This window comes from Arachis ipaensis, chromosome B6, assembly GCF_059453495.1.
Source record: "Arachis ipaensis isolate K30076 ecotype BB chromosome B6, ASM5945349v1, whole genome shotgun sequence".
Taxonomy (NCBI): domain Eukaryota; kingdom Viridiplantae; phylum Streptophyta; class Magnoliopsida; order Fabales; family Fabaceae; genus Arachis; species Arachis ipaensis.
Genome location: NC_142441.1, coordinates 43,450,604 through 43,455,680, shown reverse-complemented (window position 1 = coordinate 43,455,680; position 5,077 = coordinate 43,450,604). Strand labels below are relative to the sequence as shown.

Genomic DNA, 5,077 nt, shown 5'->3' with positions numbered 1-5,077 from the left:
GCTTACATTCCATTCAGACTCTGAGAAATCATATTGACTTGCTGAGTCAATATTTTGTTCTGAGCCATATGGCATTCAGAGTATCAATTTCAGAACTCCCTTCTTCTGAGGCGTCCCATTACTTACAGGATTCCTCTCAGAAGTGTACATGAACTGGTTATTAGCAACCATGTCAATGAGTTCTTGAGCTTCTGCAGGCATTTTCTTTAGGTGAATGGATCCACTTGTAGAATGGTCCATTCTAAAAGCATGTCAGAAGTACACTTTTTGGTCTGTTGCTTATATCTCTCCCAAGCTTCATAGAGGGATTCTCCTTCTTTCTGTCTGAAGGTTTGAATATCCACTCTAAGCTTACTAAGCTTTTGAGGAGGAAAGAAATTGGCTAAGAAAGCCATGACCAGCTTATCCCAAGAGTTCAGGCTATCCTTAGATTGGGAGTCCAACCATACTCTAGCTCTGTCTCTTACAGCAAACGGGAAAAGCATAAGCCTGTAGACCTCGGGATCAACCCCATTAGTCTTAACAGTATCACAGATCTGCAAGAATTCAGTTAAGAACTGAAAAGGATCTTCGGATGGAAGTCCATGAAACTTGCAGTTCTGTTGCATCAGAGAAACTAATTAAGGTTTAAGCTCAAAATTGTTTGCTCCAATGGCAGGGATTGAGATACTTCTTCCATGTAAATTAGAATTAGGTGCAGTAAAGTCACCAAGCATCCTCCTTGCATTGTTATTATTTTCGGCTATATCTTCTTCTTTTTCAAAAATTTCTGTCAGATTTTCTCCAGAGAGTTGTTCTTTAGCTTCCCTTAGCTTCCTCTTCAGAGTCCTTTCAGGTTCAGGATCAGCTTCAACAAGAATGTTCTTGTCCTTGTTCCTGCTCATATGAAAAAGAAGAGAACAAAAAATAATAGGGATCCTCTTTGTCACAGTAGAGAGGTTCATTTATGTGAGTAGAAGAAGAGAAGAATATAAGAAAGAGAAGAGGAAAAACTCAAACTCAGAGAGGGAGATGGGGTTCGAATTTTGGGTGGAAGAGAAGTGTTAGTGGATGAATAAATAAATAGAAGGAGATTAGAGATGAGAAAGAAATTCGAAAATTAAACAAGATAAAATAAAAATATTTTAAAATTAAATTTAAAATTTGAAAATTAAAATTGAAATTAAATTAAAATTAAAACAATTAGTTAATTAAAATAAAATTTTGAAAAAGAGGGAAGGAATTTTTGAAAATTAAAGGTAGAGAGTTAGTTGGGCAGTTTTGAAAAAGATATGATTGAAACAAAAAGATATGATTGATTGAAAAAGATTTGAAATTTATTTTTGAAAAAGATATGATTGAAATTGAAAAAGATATGATTGAAACAAAAAGATAAGATTGATTGAAAAAGATTTAAAAGTCAATTAAAAAAAATATGATAAGGAATTTGAAAAGATTTAAAATTTGAAAACTAAAGTTGATTACTTGACTAACAAGAAACAAAAAGATATGATTTTATAATTTAAAGATTGAACCTTTCTTAATAGGCAAGTAACAACTTAATATTTTTGAATCAATCATATTAAATGTTGGTATTAAATTCGAAAATATGAAATAAAAATAAGAAAAAGATTTTGAAAATTAATTTGAAATTTTCGAAAATTATGAAAGAAAAATGAAAAAGATTTGATTTTTTGAAAAAGATTTTTGAAAAAGATAAGATTTTCAAATTGGAAATTTGACTTGACTCATAAGAAACAGTTGGATTTTAAAAAGTTTTGAAAAAGTCAATCCAAATTTTCGAAATTTATGAGTGAAATAAGGGAAAGATATTTTTTTGATTTTTGAATTTTTAATGATGAAAGAGAAAAATAATAAAAAGACTCAATGCATGAAAATTTTGGATCAAAACATGTGATGCATGCAAGAACACTATGAATGTCAAGATGAATACCAAGAACACTTTGAATGTCAAGATGAACACCAAGAACTTATTTTTGAAAAATTTTCAAGAAAAGAAAACATGCAAGACACCAAACTTAAAAATTTTTAATTCTTTAGACATTAATGATTCAAGAATACATATAAAAAATAAGAAAAGACACAAAACAAGAAAATATGAAGATCAAACAAGAAGATTGGCCAAGAACAACTTGAAGATCATGAAGAATGCAATGCATGAAATTTTCGAAAATAATTTTTAGAAAATTAAAAAGATGCAATTGACACCAAACTTAAAAGTTGACTCTAGACTCAAGCAAGAAACACAAAAAATATTTTTGATTTTATGATTTTATAAATTTTTTTTTTGTAATTTTCGAAAATAAGGAATAAAAACTTGGTGTGCGAAATCGTGATCATTACTTCCTTGGTAACGGCGCTAAAAACTCAATACGCACGTTCATGTTCTTAATTCTGTTTCACGACTTCGTACAACTAACCAGCAAGTGCAATGGGTCGTCCAAGTAATAAACCTTACCTGAGTAAGGGTCGATCCCACGGAGATTGTCGGCTTGAAGCAAGCTATGGTCACCTTGTAAATCTCACTCAGGCAGATTCAACTGATTTTATGAATTGATAAGTAAAAGATAAATAAAATATAAAATAGGATAGTGGTGCTTATGTAATTCATTGGTGAGAATTTCAGATAAGCGTATAGAGATGATTTCGTCCCTCTGAACCTCTGCTTTCCTGCTGTCTTCATCCAATCATTCCTATTCCTTTCCATGGCAAGCTTTATGTAGGGCATCACCGTTGTCAATGGCTACATCCCATCCTCTCAGTGAAAATGGTCCAAGATGCTCTGTCACAGCACGGCTATTCATCTGTTGGTTCTCGATCATACTGGAATAGGATCCATTGATCCTTTTGCGTCTGTCACTACACCCAGCACTCGCGAGTTTGAAGCTCGTCACAACCATCCCTTCCCAGATCCTACTCGGAATACCACAGACAAGGTTTAGACTTTCCGGATCTCAGGAATGGCCATCCACGGGTTCTAACTTATACCACGAAGATTCTAATATCTCAGACTCGGTCCCCTGTATTAGATATCCAAGAGATACCCATTCAATCTAAGGTAGAATGGAAGTGGTTGTCAGGCACGCGTTCATAAGTTGGGAATGATGATGATTGTCACGATCATCACATTCACATTAAAGTGCGAATGAATATCTTAGAAGCGGAATAAGTTTGTATTAAATAGAAAAATAGTAGTACTTTGCATTAATCCATGAGGAACAGCGGAGCTCCACACCTTAATCTATGGTGTGTAGAAACTCTACCGTTGAAAATACATAAGTGATGAAGGTTCAGGCATGGCCGAGAGGCCAGCCCCCAAACGTGATCTAAAGATAGCCTAAAACTAATCAAAGATGATCCAAAGATCATAAAAAGTCCTATTTATACTAAACTAGTTACTAGGGTTTGCAGAATTGAGTAAATGATGCAGAAATCCACTTCTGGGGCCCACTTGGTGTGTGCTTGGGCTCAGCATTGAGCTTTACACGTGTAGAGGCTTCTCTTGGAGTTGAACGCCAGTTTGTAGCCTGTTTCTGGCGTTGAACTCCACTTTGCAACCTGTTTCTGGCGTTTGATTCCAGAATGCAGCATGGAGCTGGCATTCAACACCAGTTTACGTTGTCTAAACTCGGGCAAAGTATGGAATATTATATATTGCTGGAAAGCCCTAGATGTCTACTTTCTAATGCAATTGAGAGCGTGCCATTTGGAGTTCTGTAGCTCCAGAAAATCCACTTTGAGTGCAGAGAGGTCAGAATCTAACACCATCTGCAGTCCTTTTTCAGCCAGAATCAGATTTTTGCTCAGGTCCCTCAATTTCAGCCAGAAATTACCTGAAATCACAGAAAAATACACAAACTCATAGTAAAGTCCAGAAATGTGAATTTTATTTAAAAACTAATAAAAATATATTAAAAACTAACTAAATTATACTGAAAACTATGTAAAAACAATGCCAAAAAGCGTATAAATTATCCGCTCATCACTCACTCAACAAGAAGAAAACCATTGAAAAGGCCATAGATGTCATTGAGACTGTAGCTGAAAATGAGTATTTCTATTCTTCAGAAAGGACTCAGAAGAAGGGAGTGCTAGAACTCAACTCTGTAGATGCTTTGTTAGCTCAGAACAAGGCAATTGCAGCTCAAATAACAGCTCTAACCAAGAGGATGGAGGCCAACCAAGCCTCAGTCATTCAAGACCAAACTCCTCAAAAAGAAGTGAATGCACCAGAATCTGAGGGTTACTGGGAACAAGCCAATTATGTGAATAATTCATCCAGACCACCATATGACCCACACTCTAAGACATACAACCCAGGTTGGAAGAACCACCCAAACTTTTGGTGGGAAAATCAACAAAACCACAACTAGGACCACAACAAGCCTTATTCATCAAATCAGCATCCCAACCACAACCCCAACCATCAAACAGGGAACCATAGACCCTATCATAACTCACAAAACATATCATACCATAGTAACCAACCCATACACAACAACCTCAATCAAGATGCACCATCCTCAACTATGCAACCATGTGAAATCAAGAGCAACTTTGAGAGGATGGAGGGTGCAATAGCACAACTGTCATCCCAGATTATAGGGGCAGTCTCCACCCTCATGGACAGAGAAGCACAAATTGAAAGAAGGATAGACGCTAATCAAGAAGAATACTGGTTAAATCTGAAAAATCAAGGCGTAGCAATCTCAAAGTTGGAAGCACAAGTGGGGATTTTATCCAAGAAAATCCCACTTCCCACACACACATTTCCTAGTGATACCATGGCTAACCCAAGAGGGGAATGCAAAGCCATTACTCTAAGAAGTGGGAAGGTTGTAGAAGAAAGGACCCCAAGCAAAGACAATCATGAAGAAGTAGCAGAAAAGCATGGAAACAAGGAGGAAGAAGAGATCCCTGTTCCACCCCCACCAAAACCAGTCTTGAAGCCTTATGTGCCAAAGGCACCATACCCACAAAGACTGGGAAAAGATGGGAAGGATGGCCAGTTTTCTAAGTTCCTAGAGATCTTCAAGAGGCTCCAAATTAACATACCATTTGCTGAGGCATTAGAACA

The 5,077-nt window shown here is 36.1% G+C and overlaps 1 non-coding gene across 1 annotated transcript; it reads left to right on the top strand.

Annotated features, from left to right (window-relative positions):
• Positions 1-245: 245 nt before the first annotated feature.
• On the top strand, positions 246-353 carry LOC148555341 (small nucleolar RNA R71). The gene has a single exon (XR_015888090.1). It is a non-coding gene; the product is annotated as a small nucleolar RNA R71 (small nucleolar RNA).
• Positions 354-5,077: the final 4,724 nt, after the last annotated feature.